We start from the raw sequence: 16,790 nt of genomic DNA, 5'->3' as shown, positions 1-16,790 counted from the left end.
TTAACAAGGGATGTTGATTTGGACAATTGCTTAAATGCTGCCTTTTCTTTTAACTACAATTGCTTAACCCTAAATTTCTGCCCTATTTTAAAAAGTACGGTTCATAAAAAACTAGCTAAATTCATAACTAAATAGATAACCTAATTAACCTACTGCCCTAACTAAAACCTAAGTAAATTAACCGAAGAACCCTAGCTAGCAGAGAGAGGGGGAGCGCTTGGGGGGGTTATAGAGGATGCAGGGGCGAGGAGGCAGGCCTGACGACGGCCGAGGTTGGGAGGGGAGGAGGCAGAGGAGGGAGGCGTGGCGCGTCGGGGTCGGGGGCGAGCGCCGGGGACGGGGGCGAGCACCGGGGTCGGAGGCGACGCCGGGGTCGGGGCCGGGGTCGGGGTCGGGGCCGGGGTCGGGGCCGGGGGCGAGCGCAGGGGCGCGGCGAGGGCGGGGCCCCGGCGGGATGAAGCAGAGAGAGTGAGGATTTTGGGTTAAGTGGACGTAGCAGTAGCGCTTCTAGAGAAAAAGCGCTACTACTATTACAGGTAGCTATATCGGTTTTGTGCAGAAAGCGCTACTGCTAACTTGACTAGCTGTAGCTCTTTTTCAGTAAAGCGCTACTGCTATAACCAACAGTTTTCCTTTTTCTTTTCCTTTATTTTCTCTCACATTTCTTTTTTTTCCGAGAGCAGTGAACGAAGGGAAGGCGATATATATTGCATCATTTGACGGTTAAATATGTATACAAAATAGGAACATATATATTACATCATTGGAACCATGGATAATAATGGCTAAGTGTGTATACAAAATAGGAACATATATATATATATACATATATATATATATATATATATATATGTATATATATTACATCATTTGACCGATAACATACGGTTCCTTAGCGTTGACGTTTTCATTTTTGAGTCAGCTTCTTTCCCTTCTTGTTCGTTGAAGAATAATTGAACCCCTCACTGTGACTTTGCCTTTTCCATGGAGTATGATTTTTCTTAGGTAATGTAGTATTGATTCTTCTTTTGACGTATACTTCATCATCATCGTCATCTTCCCTCATTGGGTTGCCGTACTGATCGTAGTCTTCCTCGTTGGCGACTCCATCCATTCCAATGATGTTCCTTTTGCCTCTCCTCACGACAACACGGCTGGGATTGCGCGGTTTGGTTATGAAGAAGCATTGTGTCACGTGGTTAGCGTGTACCCATGGCTCATTTTTTGCGATAGCGTTCACGGTAGCGCTCTTGGCGTCGGGTATAGTCATGGTAGTGAAATGCCGGATTTCTCTTTCGACATTCTTAGCCCATCTGACACGGAACATCGTCGTGTTGTGCAGTCCAGAGTAGTCAAGCTCCCACATCTCCTCGACCCTTCCGTAAAATCTTTCAGTTGCGCCGTTGTCGCTGCCGGTCATGCATTCCATCGTCACCCCTGAGTTCTGATCATCACTGTCCATATCTTTGGCCTCCGTGTAGAACGTGTATCCGTTGATATCGTATGCCTGATAGGTTAGGAGGTTGGGTGAGGGGCCATGTGCTAAGGCGTATATGAGCAGTCCGTCCTTAGAGCCCTCCTCCGGGGGATTAGCAATAATATGCTCTTTGAACCAATGCAGGAAAGTGGAGTTGTGCTCTCTAGTAACTTCGGCGTCCGTCCTGCATACCCCCCGGTCACGATACTTCTTTGCGATAATTTCTTTGTGCAGTGCCACGAAAGGATCTACCTCGTCTAGGTGTTGTAGCACTACCAAGTTTGCTATGTCAAAGTCGCTGCGTCGATCTGAGTATGCCCCGTGCAGTTCCCTGCGACCGTTGGAGTGACCTTCAACTTCGAGCCTCCCATCATGCTTGTTAACGGGCAAACCAACAATAACATCGGGCGGCTGGTCTGCGCCATATAGAAAATTCTCGCAGAAAGAGATGCACTCTTGTGTCAGATAGCCCTGGACGATGCTTCCATCCGGACGGGAGATGTTACGAACGAATCCTTTGATGATCCCATTCATCCTCTCAAATGGCATCATGTTGTGCAGAAATGACGGCCCCAAGTCTAATATGTCGTCCACAATATGGACACACAGATGCACCATCACGTCAAAGAACGCTGGCGGGAAGTACATCTCAAGCTCATTCAGTATCACAACGATCTCTTCCTGTAGCCTTCGGAGCTGCTTCAGACTAATCGACTTTCGAGAGATGACGTCGAAAAAGTTGCAGAGACCAATAAGCGTGTCACGGACATGCTTGTCCATTATCCCTCTAAGGGCAACAGGTAGTATCTGCGTCATCATCACATGACAGTCATGGGACTTCATCCCGCTGAACCTTTTCTTGTTCGTGTCTAGATATCTGCTTATCTTGCCACAGTAACCGGAACTAACTTTGACTCCGGTAAGGCACTTAAAGAATTGATCGATCTCAGCCTGACTTAAGGTGAAGAAAGATGTGGGGCAATAATCCTCTTTCTTTATTTTCTTGCCCTTCTTCTCCCACGCCTCTGTCTCCGTCTCTGTCTCGTCTGACTGTTTACGGGGCGGCATGTGCAGATCTTCCCTGATTTTCAAATCTTGCAAGTCTTTTCTTGCCTTCGGCCCATCCTTGGTCTTATCCTGCATGTTAATTAGTGTCGCGAGCAAGCTCTCAAGGACATTCTTACATATGTGCATTTGATCAAGGCAATGAGGTGTATCGAGTTTGTGCTAGTACTCCAAGTCCCAGAACACAGACCTCGTCTTCCATACCTTTAGCAGCGGCTCCAGCGCCTTTTTCATCGTCTTTCCCGGCGCGGGGCACTCCTTCCAGTTTTTCAATAGCTCATCGATTTCGGCACCGCTCCGCTTACGTGGAGGTCCTCGATGCTCAGCGGGACCATTGAATAGATCTCCACGGTTTCTCCACGGGTCGTCCTGTTCGAGCCATCTTCGATGCCCCATGTACACGATTTTCCCAGACCCGGCATCTTTCCTCGACGTTAGCTGCTGAGAGGTCGTATCATCCATGCACCGCGTGTATCCGCAATATCGATGGCACACCTGGCCTGCGACATATCTGTAACCGAGATAGTCGTGCACCGTCGTGATCAGCGCGGCTCTCATGTAGAAATACCCGCCTTTGCTGGCGTCCCATGTCTTGGTCGGTGTTTTCCATAAAGTGTCTAACTCCTCTTGAAGTAGCCCCAGATACAAATTAATATTATTTCCTAGTTGTTTCGGCCCTTGAATACGCATGCTCATGTGAATGTACTTCGACTTCATGCACAACCAGGGGGGAGGTTGTACATCCATACAAACACGGGCCATGTGCTATGGTTGGTGTTCTGGTTGCCAAACGGATTCATGCCATCGGTACACGCGCCGAGCATGATGTTCCTTGCATTACATTCGAAATACCAATAGAAGCTGTTCAACGCTCTCCACTGGCTTCCATCCTTGAGGTGTCTCAGCTTCAGATCATCTCCATCGTCGGGCTTCTTCCTCTCTGCGTGCCATCGCATTAGCTTTGCTTCCTTGGGATCTATGAAATACCGCTGGAGACGGGGAGTGATCGGTAAGTACCATACAACTTTCTAGGCACATTTCTTCCCGGCCTTCTTGTATCGAGAAGCATTGCACACCGGACAGCTTGTTTTTTCCGCGTGCTCCTTCCGATAAATTATGCAATCGTTGATGCATGCATGGTATCTAACATGCGGCAGATCAAGAGGACACACGATCTTGTTGGACTCATCAACACTAGTAGGACATAGATTCCCCGCGGGAAGAACATCCTTTAGGTACTTCAGATGCTCATCGACGCTACTGTCGGTCCATTTGTTTTTAGCCTTCGTCTTCAGGAGTTGGAGCGTGAAACTCAAGCGGGCCACGTCAGGATTGCAACCATCATACAATGGAGTGTTCGAGTCTACCACCAGTTGCTCCAGCTTAGCCTCCTCTCTAGAGCTAGCTCTCTCAGTACTCGTCTCCTTGCGAAGCAGTGCTTGAACATGAGGGTCCCGCACGATTGAACTTAGTACCGACGAACTCTACTGCGTGGAGTCCACGTTCTCTCCGCCGACATGTCCAGCCCCTTCTCCTCCACCATGTCCGGCCCCTTCTCTGCCGCCATGTCCGGCCTCTTACCCGCCGCCATTATCGATCATCTCTTCGTCTTGCCCAGTGTCGTCATTGGCTGCCCCGTCGGCGTCCTCAACATCATCATCCTCATCTTCAATTATCCACCGAGTATAGCCATCCATGAAACCAGTCATGAGCAGGTGTGCTTCGACACGACCTTCGTCATAGGGGTCGAGCCAAACTATTCCTTTGCATCTTCGACACAGACATAAAACCTATGTCAGGTTATTTTCTTTCGTATCCTGCACCGCCGACCGCAACCACCTGTCCACCATCGTTCCACTGACCATCATGAACACCTGCACGGTAGTAATAAACAAATTGATTATAAACATGCGTGCAAGCATCAAAGTCATACAAAAATTCGGCCTGACCTTCCCTAAAAATAGGACATATATAGATCTAGAGTTTGCCCGGAATTCGCCGAAACGGAAATAAATCGACATTTTGGCAAAACATAGGCAACTCAAAAGCACAATTTGGCGTCAACTCATGCCACACACACAATTTCCATCATATTTCCCAATTATCATATCACACACACACACATACACATATTTCCATTTGGAAAAAGCATGAAATTTTAATCACCTCTATCTCGAGATCAAGCACACGGTGTGTGGATGATGATGTAGGGAGATCAAAAGTGCACAAAGCTCTTCCTGACAAAGAAAGATCTAGTTAGGGGGCAAATAGGTCACCTAACTGAATGCTACATCTACCTAGCTAGCTAATTTGGGAGGAGATAACTTCAACTAGTGGAGGGGGAAGGAAAAAAAGAAAGGAGATGCATTAATGGAGGTGGTGTAGTTAGCTAGGAGTAATGAAGAGAGAGAAAGGTAGGTAGAAGAGGGAGAGTAAGATTTGTATCCAAAGACTAATTTAAATTGCATCCAAAATAAAAATAGGATTATGGGGGGGAGAAGTATTGAGGAAGAAGAAGAGTGAGAGAGGGAGGATGTGGGAGGTAGGGGAAATGGAGGAGAGGGAGATGGGGAGGGAGAGGTGGAAAAAGGTGGTGGGTCCTGCGTGTTAGCAGTAGCGCGGTAACAAAAACGCGCTGCTGCTAAAAGCGTAGCAGCAGCGCGCTTTCCTATCATGCGCTAGTGCTAAACGGGCCAACCGTGTGGACAATTTCAAAATTAGCATCAGCGACGTGACTAAAAAGCGCGCTACTACTACGGTGTTAGTAGTAGCGCGCTTCCGGACGCCGCGCTGCTGGTAAACTTAGGTCATTGTGTACTGTCGGTGGATTTTTGTAGCAGCACGGTTTAGACATCGCATGCTACTGCTAAGTTTACATCAGTAGCGCGGTTTCCCTAACCGCGCTGCTACTAATTAGCAGTAGTGCCTCTTTTTGTGCCGCGCTGCTGCTAAGATTCTGTGTATAAGGTTTTCCCTAGTAGTGAAGGTTCATGATGACGATGGCGATGGATTCCCCTCTCCGGAGCCCCGAACAGACTCCAGATCAGCCCTCCCGAGAGAGATTAGGGCTTGGCGGTGGCTCCGTATCATAAAACGCGATGAATCCTTCTCTCTTATTTTTTTTCTCCCCGAACACGAATATATAGAGTTGGAGTTGAGGTCGGAGGAGCACCAGGGTGCCCACAAGGCAGGGGGCGCGCCCACGGGGGGTAGGCGCGCCCCCCACCCTCGTGGACAGGGTGTGGGCCCCCTGGCCTTGATTCTTTCTGCACAAAAATAACACCATGGCAATTCTGCTGAAAACAGCGTCAGTCCGGGTTATTTTCATTCAAATCATGCAAGTTAGAGACCAAAACAAGGGCAAAAGTGTTTGGAAAAGTAGATACGTTGGAGACGTATCAACTCCCCCAAGCTTAAACCTTTGCTTGTCCTCAAGCAATTCAGTTGACAAATTGGAAGTGATAAAGAAAAACTTTTACAAACTCTGTTTGCTCTTATTGTTGTAAATATGTAAAGCCAACATTCAAGTTTTCAGCAAAGATTATGAACAAACCATATTCACAATAACATTTAGGTCTCATGTTTACTCATATCAATGGCATCATCAACTAGAGAGCAATAATAATAAATCTCGGATGACAACACTTTCTCAAAACAATCAAAATATGATATAATAAGATGGTATCTCGCTAGCCCTTTCTGAGACCGCAAAACATAAATGCAGGGCACCCCTGAAGATCAAGGGCTGACTGGAAATTGTAATTCATGGTAAAAGAGATCCAGTCACAGCCATACTCAATGTAAACTAATAATAATATATGCAAATGATAGCGGTGCTCTCCAACTGGTGCTTTTTAATAAGAGGATGATGACTCAACATAAAAGTAAATAGATAGGTCCTTCGCAGAGGGAAGCTGGGATTTGTAGAGGTGCCAGAGCTCGGTTTTGAACTAGAGATGAATAATATTTTGAGCGGTATACTTTCATTGTCAACATAACAACCGAGAGATCTCGATATCTTCCATGCTACACACCAGAATGGAAATGTTTATACTCCCCCACCACCAACAAGCATCAATCCATGGTTTGCCCATAACAACGGGTGCCTCCAACTAACAACAATCATGGGGGAGTTTTGTTTGCTATTATTTTGATTTGGTTTGAGCATGGGACTGGGCATCCCGGTGACCAGCCATTTTCTCTTGAGTGAGGAGCGGAGTCCACTCCTCTTGAGAATAACCCGCCTAACATGGAAGATACAGACATCCCTAGTTGATACATGAGATATTCGAGCATACAAAACATAATTTTTATTTGAAGGTTTAGAGTTTGGCACATATAAATTTACTTGGAACGGCAGGTAGATACCGCATATAGGAAGGTATGGTGGACTCATATGGAATAACTTTTGGGGTTTATGGAGTTGGATGCACAAGCAGTATTCCCACTTAGTACAAGTGAAGGCTAGAAAGAGACTGGGGAGCGACCAGCTAGAGAGCGACAACAGTCGTGAAGATGCATTAAAATTAATCAACACTGAATGCAAGCATGAGTAGGATATGATTCACCATGAACATAAATATCGTGGAGGCTATGTTGATTTTGTTTCAACTACATGCATGAACATGTGCCAAGTCAAGCCACTCGAATCGTTCAAAGGAGGATACCACCCTATCATACCACATCACAACCATTTTAATAGCTTGTTGGCACGCAAGGTAAACCATTATATACTCCTAGCAAATTAAGCATGGCATAAGCAACTATAATATCTAATTGTCATTGCAAACATGTTTCACTCATAATACGCTAAATCAGGAACGATGAACTAATCATATTTACAAAAACAAGAGAGGTCGAGTTCATACCAGCTGTCCTCATCTCAATCAGTTCATCATATATCGTCATTATTGCCTTTCACTTGCACAACCGAATAGTGTGGATAATAATAATAGTGCACGTGCATTGGACTAAGCTGGAATCTGCAAGCAGTCAATACAAGGGAGAAGACGAGGTAATATGGGCTCTTGGTTAGATCGACAATAATGCATATGAGAGCCACTTCAACATTTTCATCATGGTATTCTCCTCTCGACCCCAAAGAAAAGAAAAGAAACAAAACTATTTACATGGGAAAGCTCCCAACAAACAAAAGAAGAACGAGAAATCTTTTTGGGTTTTTTCTTTTTAATTACTACTACTACAGGCATGGAAAGTAAACTAGCTAAAAGTTACAACTAATTTTTTTTGGTTTTTCTTAAGGGTTTTCAAACACACAAGAAGAAAGCTTAAAAAGAAAATAAACTAGCATGGATGATACAATGAAAAAGTATGAGCACCGACTACTGGCATGAGTGTGTGACAGGAATGTAATGTCGGTGTGAAATACGTACTCCCCCAAGCTTCGCCTTTTGGCCTAAGTTGGTCTATGCCCATGATCAAAGTTTCCTTCTCCGGCGTACTGAGGAGGGTCCTCGGGTTGCCACTGGTTGGCGATCTCCTCTGGATCCCACTGATAAACAGGCTGACGGTGAGGATCAGATAGTGGCTCCGACTCTGGAGCTGATGTCAGGCTCTGGTATGCCTGAACGGCCTCCGGCAAAACAAGGTACGTGCCTGAAAATATGTTGAACAAAGAGGGAGCAGGCAAGGTAATAGTCTCAAAGTGATTCTTATTAAATATCAGTCTATAGTTAAGCATCTTCTTCTTATTCTTGACAATAAAATCATGTGCTACCATGCTCTTATAATCTAGAAAAATATGAGGCAACAACTTTTCCTCTTTCTCATAATTCCTAATAGGTATGTTAAAGTGTGCGGCAAGGCGTGAGGAGAAGATGCCTCCTAAGATGGGACCCTTTGTACGTTTCAGATTTAACGGTTTAGCAACAATAGATAGCGCCTAAACTGAAAGTGGTATCACGAAACAAAGCATGGCGCAAAATAACAATATCAGGGGAACTATGATTTCCACAGTTCCCGCGACCAATTAAACATCTACTAGCAAATATTGCAAAGTAACGTAGAACAGGAAAATGTATGCTAGTGATTCTTGCATCGGAAACTTTCCTCGTTTCCCCTACAACAATCATATCAATAAATCCTTTCGCATCATTACAATGTGGTTCCTCTATGCTACCCTCAAAGGGTATCCTATAAATCCGGCAAAGATCATAAAGTGACATCTCCTTATGCTCATCATATAAATAAAATTCCACCAAAGGTGGCGATCTCCTAGCATGGAAATGAAAATTTTGCACAAAATATTGGTGAGTAAGAGATACTGTTCACGCTGGTCGTGGAGGAAGTCGGTGAGGCCTGCATTCTCAGCTAAATAATAAAAATCTTCACAAATCCTGGCTTCTCTCAAGAACTCATCACAAGGCCATTCACACGGCCAAACCTCCGCAGTACGAGGGAGATTGTACTTGGGCTTCTTATTCTCTTCACTTTGCTTGTCCTTCAAGCTTCGGCTCGATGAGCCCCTCAGAAATCTCTTCATCTTTTTCTGAAATTTCTGAAATTTTTAGTAACTTAAAATAAAAGTGAACCAAACTCAAGAAAATCAATAGCAACTACTCCTGCAAGTGCCTAGAGGTTATATCATGCATTAAAACTACTTTTGACCACATAAATTTGACATGCAAGCTAAAGAACAGGGTCACCTAAGCAGCAAAAATTTACAATAAATAAAGCACTAGATCATAAACTAATTGGATCATTGGAGGAGTCACATACCGAATAACAATCCCCCAAAGCAGTTTTGTGAATGGAGCTTTGAGCAAGGAGATCGAAAATGGCAGCAAGATGAGCTAGAACTCGGGTTTGAGTTGGTTGGTGATTTTTTCTGGAGGAAGACGAAGTGTGTGGGTGCAAGAATAAGTGGAGGGGGCCCACGTGGGGTCCACGAGGCAGGGGGCGCGCCCTCCACCCTCGTGGGCACATGGTGAGGACCCCTGGTGTGTTCTCAGTGCCAATAATTCTTAATTATTCTGGGAAAAAATCATATTTCATTTTCAGGGCATTTGGAGAACTTTTATTTTTGGGGTATTTTTTATTGCCAGGATAGAAACAGATAGAAAATACTATTTTACTTTATTAAGATAAGTAACAGAAAGTAAAAGGAGGGTACAGAAGGTTGTGCTTTCTAACTTCATCCATCTCATGCTCATCAAAAGGAATCCACTAACAAGGTTGATCAAGTCTTGTTAACAAACTCATTCCGAATCGCATGAAACCGGAGAAATTTCGAATAATGCTAGGTTACCTCAACGGGGATATGCACATCCCCAACAATAAGAATGTCATATTTCTTCTTGACAGTAGGAAGAGGAAATTCAAAACCTCCAATAATAATCGTTGAAAATTTTCCAATAGAGTTGATACTATGGACTTGAGGTTGTTTCCTCGGAAAGTGTATCGTATGCTCATTACCATTAACATGAAAAGTGACATTGCCTTTGTTGCAATCAATAACAACCCCTGCAGTATTCAAAAAGGGTCTACCAAGGATAATCGACATACTATCATCCTCGGGAATATCAAGAATAACAAAGTCCGTTAAAATAGTAATGTTTGCAACCACAACAGGCACATCCTCACAAATACCGACAGGTATAGCAGTTGATTTATCAGCCATTTGCAAAGATATTTCAGTAGGTGTCAACTTATTCAAATCAAGTCTACGATATAAAGAGAGAGGCATAACACTAACACCAGCTCCAAGATCACATAAAGCAGTTTTAACATAGTTTCTTTTAATGGAGCATGGTATAGTTGGTACTCCTGGATCTCCTAGTTTCTTTGGTATTCCACCTTTAAAAGTATAATTACAAGCATGGTGGAAATTTCAGCTTCCGGTATCTTTCTTTTATTAGTAACAATATCCTTCATGTACTTAGCATAAGGATTCATTTTAAGTATATCACTCAAACGCATACACAAAAAGATAGGTCTAATCATTTCAGCAAAGCGCTCAAAATCCTCATCATCCTTTTTCTTGGATGGTTTAGGAGGAAAAGTCATGGGTTTCTGAACCAATGGTTCTCTTTCTTTACCATGTTTCCTAGCAACAAAGTCTCTCTTATTATAACGTTGATTCTTTGATTGTGGGTTATCAAGATCAACAGCAGGTTCAATGTCTACATCATTATCATTGCTAGGTTGAGCATCAACATGAACATCATCATTAACATTAGCACTAGGTTCATGTTCATTACAAGATTGTGTTTCAGCATCAGAAATAGAAATATCATTGGGATTCTCAGGTGTGTCAATAACAAGAACTAGGTGCATCAACATTAGTTCTTTGAGAATCTTTCTCAATTCTCTTAGGATGGCCCTCAGGATACAAAGGTTCCTAAGTCATTTTACCCCCTCTAGTCATAACTCTAACAGCATTATCATTTTTCTTATGATTTAATTCATTGAACAAATCATTCTGAGCTTTAAGTATTTGTTCTACTTGAGTGTTAACCATAGAAGCATGTTTACTAATAAGTTTAAGCTCACCTCTAACTCTAGACATATAATCACTCAAGTGTTCAAGCATATCAGCATTGTGTTTCAATTGTCTACCAACATAAGCATTGAGGTTTTCTTGTTTAACAATAAAATTATCAAACTCATCTAAGCATTGGCTAGCAGACTTATAACGAGGGATATCACCTTCATCAAATCTATAGAGAGAATTTACCTTTACTACCTGTGTTGGGTTATCAAGACCATGTATTTCTTCAATAGGTGGTAAATTCTTAACATCTTCAGCTTTAATACCTTTTTCTTTCATATATTTCTTTGCCTCTAGCATATCTTCAGGACTGAGAAATAGAATACCCCTTTTCTTCGGAGTTGGCTTAGGAGTTGGTTCAGGAAGTGTCCAATCATTTTCATTACTCAACATATTATTCAATAGCAATTCAACTTGATCAACAGTTCTTTCCCTGAAAACACAACCAGCACAACTATCCAGGTGGTCCATTATAAAAGATATCAAGTATTTCATTTTTCTTGAGAGGATGATCAGGCAAAGCATTAAGTAATTGGAGAAGCCTCCCCCAAGCTTGTGCGAGACTCTCTTCTTCAATTTGCACAAAATTATATATTTCCCTTAAGGCAGCTTGTTTCTTATGAGTAGGGAAGTATTTAGCAGAGAAGTAATAAATCATATCCTGGGGACTACACACACAACCAGGATCAAGAGAATTAAACCATGTTTTAGCATCACCCTATAATGAGAACGGAAACAACTTAAGGATAAACTAATAGTGAGTTTTCTCATCATTAGTGAACATGGTGGCTATATCATTCAATTTAGTAAGATGTGCCACAACAGTTACAGATTCATAGCCATAAAAAGGATCAGATTCAACCAAAGTAATTAACTCAGGATTGACAGAGAAATCATAATCCTTATCGGGAATAAAGATAGGTGAAGTAGCAAAAGCAGGATCATATTTCATTCCAGCATTCAAATACTTTTCTTTAAGTTTAACTAATAATTTCTTAAGATCAGATCTATCATTGCAAACTAAAAAGTCTCTAGCAGTTTCTTCATCCATAACATAACCCTCAGGCACAACAGGTAATTCATATCTAGGGGGAGAATCTTCATCGTCACTTTCATCAATATTATCAGTTTCAACAATTTCATTCTCTCTAACCCTAGCAAGTTGTTCATCGAGAAATTCACCTAGTGGCACAATATTATCAAGCATCGAAGTAGTTTCATCATAAGTATCGTGCAAAGCAGAAGTGGCATCATCAATAACATGCGACATATCAGAATGAATAGCAGGTGTAGGTGTCGCAAGTTTACTCAAAATAGAAGGTGAATCAAGTGCAGAGCTAGATGGCAGTTCCTTACCTCCCCTCGTAGTTGAGGGAAAATCTTGGTTCTTTTATCTTTCAAGTTCTTCATAGTGATCAGCATATATAAACCCCAAGTGACTCAAAGAATAGAGCTATGCTCCCCGGCAACGGCGCCAGAAAATAGTCTTGATAACCTACAAGTATAAGGGATCGCAACAGTTTTCGAGGGTAGAGTATTCAACCCAAATTTATTGATTCCACACAAGGGGAGCCAAAGAATATTCTCAAGTATTAGCAGCTGAGTTTTCAATTCAACCACACATGGAAACTTAATATCTGCAACAAAGTATTTAGTAGCAAGTAATATGATAGTAGCGGTAACGATAGCAAAAGTAACAGTTTTGGTTTTATAGTGATTGTAATAGTAGCAACGGAAAAGTAAATAAGCGAAGATCAATATATGAAAAGCTCGTAGGCAATGGATCAGTGATGGATAATTATATCGGATGCGATTCCTCATGCAATAGTTATAACATAGGGTGACACAGAACTAGCTCCAGTTCATCAATGTAATGTAGGCATGTATTCCGAATATAGTCATACATGCTTATGGAAAAGAACTTGCATGACATCTTTTGTCCTGCCCTCCCATGGCAGCGAGGTCCTATTGGAAACTAAGGGATATTATGGCCTCCTTTTAATAGAGTACCAGACCAAAGAATTAACACTTAGTGAATACATGAACTCCTGAAACTATAGTCATCACCGGGAGTGGTCCCGATTATTGTCACTTCGGGGTTACCGGATCATAACACATAGTAGGTGACTATTGACTTGCAAGATAGGATCAAGAACTCACATATATTCATGAAAACATAATAGGTTCAGATCTGAAATCATGGCACTCGGGCCCTAGTGACAAGCACTAAGCATAGCAAAGTCATAGCAACATCAATCTGAGAACATAATGGATATTAGGGATCAAATCCTAACAAAACTAACTCGATTACATGATAAATCTCATCCAACCCATCACCGTCCAGCAAGCCTACGATGGAATTACTCATGCACGACGGTGAGCATCATGAAATTGGTGATGGAGGAAGGTTGATGATGACGATGGTGACAAATTCCCCTCTCCGGAGCCCCGAACGGACTCCAGATCCGAGAGAGATTAGGGCTTGGTGGCGCCTTCGTATCGTAAAACGCGATGAATCCTTCTCTCTTATTTTTTTTCTCCCCGAACACGAATATATAGAGTTGGAGGTGAGGTTGGAGGAGCACCAGGGGGCCCATGAGGTAGGGGGCGCGCCCAGGGGGTAGGCCCGCCCCCCACCCTCATGGACAGGGTGTGGGCCCCCTGGCCTTGATTGTTTCACCAGTATTTTTTATATATTCCAAAAATATTCTCCGTTGGTATTCATGTCATTCCAAGAACTTTTATTTTCGCACAAAAATAACCATGGCAATTCTGCTGAAAACAACGTCAATCCGGGTTAGTTCCATTCAAATAATGCAAATTAGAGTCCAAAACAAGGGCAAAAGTGATTGGAAACGTAGATACGTTGGAGACGTATCAAATGCCAAAGCTGAGGCCACCAGGATCGGGGCTGGCAAAGCCGCCAAGTGTGCTGCCGAGGAGGCCGGCAAGGGGCCTGCCGAGGAGGCCGTCAAGGAGCCTGCCGGGGAGGCCGGCAAGGCCACTGCCGAGGAGGCCGCCAAGGAGCTTGCCAGGGAGGGGATGGCCGACGACCAACCTTCCTCCCCTGCAGCCCCCGCCTTGGGCAAGTACTTGAAGGTGGGTGATGATCTATTCGTCAGCCTCCCGGGGACGACAACCACCATAGCGCAAGCTGAAGGGGAGGTTTTCGACGATGAGGCCCTCGCCGCCGCCGTGCTCCAGGTCGTTGATGAACCGAGCGCCAGTAGCGGTGGTTCCCAAGAGGAGCAGCTCCTCCGGGCCATGAGTGCCAACTTTTAGATGCTTCAGGCGCTCCACCGTGCCCGACAAGACAAAGTGAAATCCAGGATGGCGCCGGTGGACAAGGCGGAGGCGGATTTTGAGGAGCGTGTCGCTCAGACACAGGTCTGGTTTGGCGAGGCCCGGATGGAACTGAGGTTTGCACAGGGTGAGCTGGATGAGCGCAAGCAAGAGCTCATCCTGAAGCAGGCCGACATCGAGAGGGCCCAAAAGGCGGCGAAGGAACAGGCCGCCAAGGACGCAGCTGCCCGGTAGCAGCAGCAAGCTTTGCTAGACACCCAGGAAGAAGACCTCGTTGCGCGTGAGCAGGCGCTTGTCGCCACGCTCCACGGCAAGGATGAGGAAATCGGGAACATCGTCGTGCAGCGGACCCAGGAGCTGGAGCAGAGGAACAAGGACGCACTCGATACTCTGGCCCTGGACCATGTCGGCAAGGTGGAGAAGCTGGAGTTGGAGCGGGAGGAGCTGAAGAAGAAGGTCTCACAGATGACGGAGGAGAGGGACACGACCAACCGCTCTCTAGCGGATTCGCAGGTCACCGTCTCCGACCAGATCAAGCTGCTCTCTGAGGCCAACAGCTCCATTGATGATCTAAAGCTGCAACTAGGTGCTTTGGAGGGGACGCTTTCAAAGGTCACGGACCGGGAGGAGACCCTGAGCAAGGCCTTCGAGACCGAAAAGCGGTTGCGGAGTGATGACGCCGCTGCCCACTAGGACTATGTGGGCCGTGTAAACCTCTAGATCAGCCATCTCATCAACATTGCAGAGAAGCTCACCACGCAGCTAGCCGTCATGGGCATGCCGGATGTCAGGTTCTCCCAGGAGGCGAACACAAGCCCCAATGTCAGGCTGACCTTGTTCTTCGAGCGCGTCCTCGACGCCTTGGAGCAGCTCCGCTCCAATCGAGCGACCTATCTGGCCAATGAGTCCCGGAGGCTTTGCCGGGGTGCCCTGACCAAGGTGCTCACCAAGGTGGCGTTCTGGAACCCCAGCGTCGACTTCGCCGACGCGCTTGAGAGCTTGCCGGAGGACACGGACCTCGCGGCGCTCGAAGAGCCTATCCAGCCCATCATCAGCTGCGTCGACGGAGTCAAGAGGGTGGAGGGCCAGCGCCGGGACTAGCCACCCCATTTCTCCTTGCCGCTGTGAGTTCATGCCCAAGACAATTTCTCTTAAGTTAGAACCGCGGCAATCACTGATGTAATATAACTCTGCAGTACTTTGAAATAAAGCATGCTATCTTCCTGTTCGATCTTTCCTTGTATGTACACACCCTACTCCTAGTTGGATAGGTTTGCCGACGTGTAAAACCATGCTATGGCGCTTTGAGGAACGGATCCTTAGCAGCCTGCCAGGGGGCGCTTGCTGCCGGACAAGCCACCTTGCCGTTCTCAGCGCAGCCGCTTGAACTGTTGAGCGGACTCGAAATAGAACAAGGGCGTTGCCAATAGGGGAAGGGTTCCCTTGCGTGCAGGTTATCCATACAAGGGGAAAAACCCTACAAAAAGGAATTTGCTCAAGGTTCTGGGTGACTTAGCTTTTCCGTCGCCACGCGGATGGTTATTGCGGCTGCGGACAGCACCGACTCGCCTAGCTGATGGCACCAGAGCGTGGCTGATCGACTTCGCCTTCTTCTCTCGAGCCATCGCGACGAAGGAATCGATGAGTTCACTTCAAAACCGGATTTTCACAGCCTCAGCGCCCCCTACCTGGCGCGCCAAAGATGTTGGGGCTCAGGAACGACACCTATGGGATCCCTCGGGGAGTCCCTTCTACGGTTGGCGGGGTGTGGGGCTGCGCAAAGAGCGGGTCTAGAAGATCAACACGGGGGGATTTTTACCCAGGTTCAGGCCGCAAACGATGCGTAAAACCCTAGTCCTACTTTGTGTGTATTTAGTGTTCTTGAGCTCGTAAACTACCTGCGGTGCATGCCTAGACAAAAAAGTCCGAATCCTTCCTCAGTACGCCTCGGGCCTCCTTTTATATGTCAAAGGGGTTGCCACAGTGGCATACATGAGGTGGAAAGTATGTACAGTGTACAACTCTATCGCCTGGCACCGTAGGACAAATGCATTTAATGCGCTGCCGACGTGCCCTCTTGCTTTATTGGGGACGGCAAAGAAGTTTGTCCCGTCCGTTGTCGCCTCGCCTCGCACTAACGCGCGTCCAAGCTGACGAGGCCAGCAGCGCCACGCTGGTTGGCTGGCTATTGAGCTGGTGTGGTGGCAGGGTCTTCACGAAGATCTGCATGCCACCACGCAGGGGTTTGGCTAGTTGTCCTAGAAGCAGCATGCTGCCACGCAGGTGCTCACCTAGTTGGCGGGCTGGCCACCACGTCAGAACGGGCACGGGGCAGTGAAACTCTGGTAAATGCTGGCCTGATCTTGGCTCCGTAGATGCCCCCGGCAAGGGTCTTGCCGGGGTCTCGTGGCCGTCCCCTGCAAGGGTCTTGCCTGG

Source organism: Aegilops tauschii, chromosome 3, assembly GCF_002575655.3.
Source record: "Aegilops tauschii subsp. strangulata cultivar AL8/78 chromosome 3, Aet v6.0, whole genome shotgun sequence".
NCBI lineage: Eukaryota > Viridiplantae > Streptophyta > Magnoliopsida > Poales > Poaceae > Aegilops > Aegilops tauschii.
Note: the sequence above shows the minus strand (reverse complement) of the source record.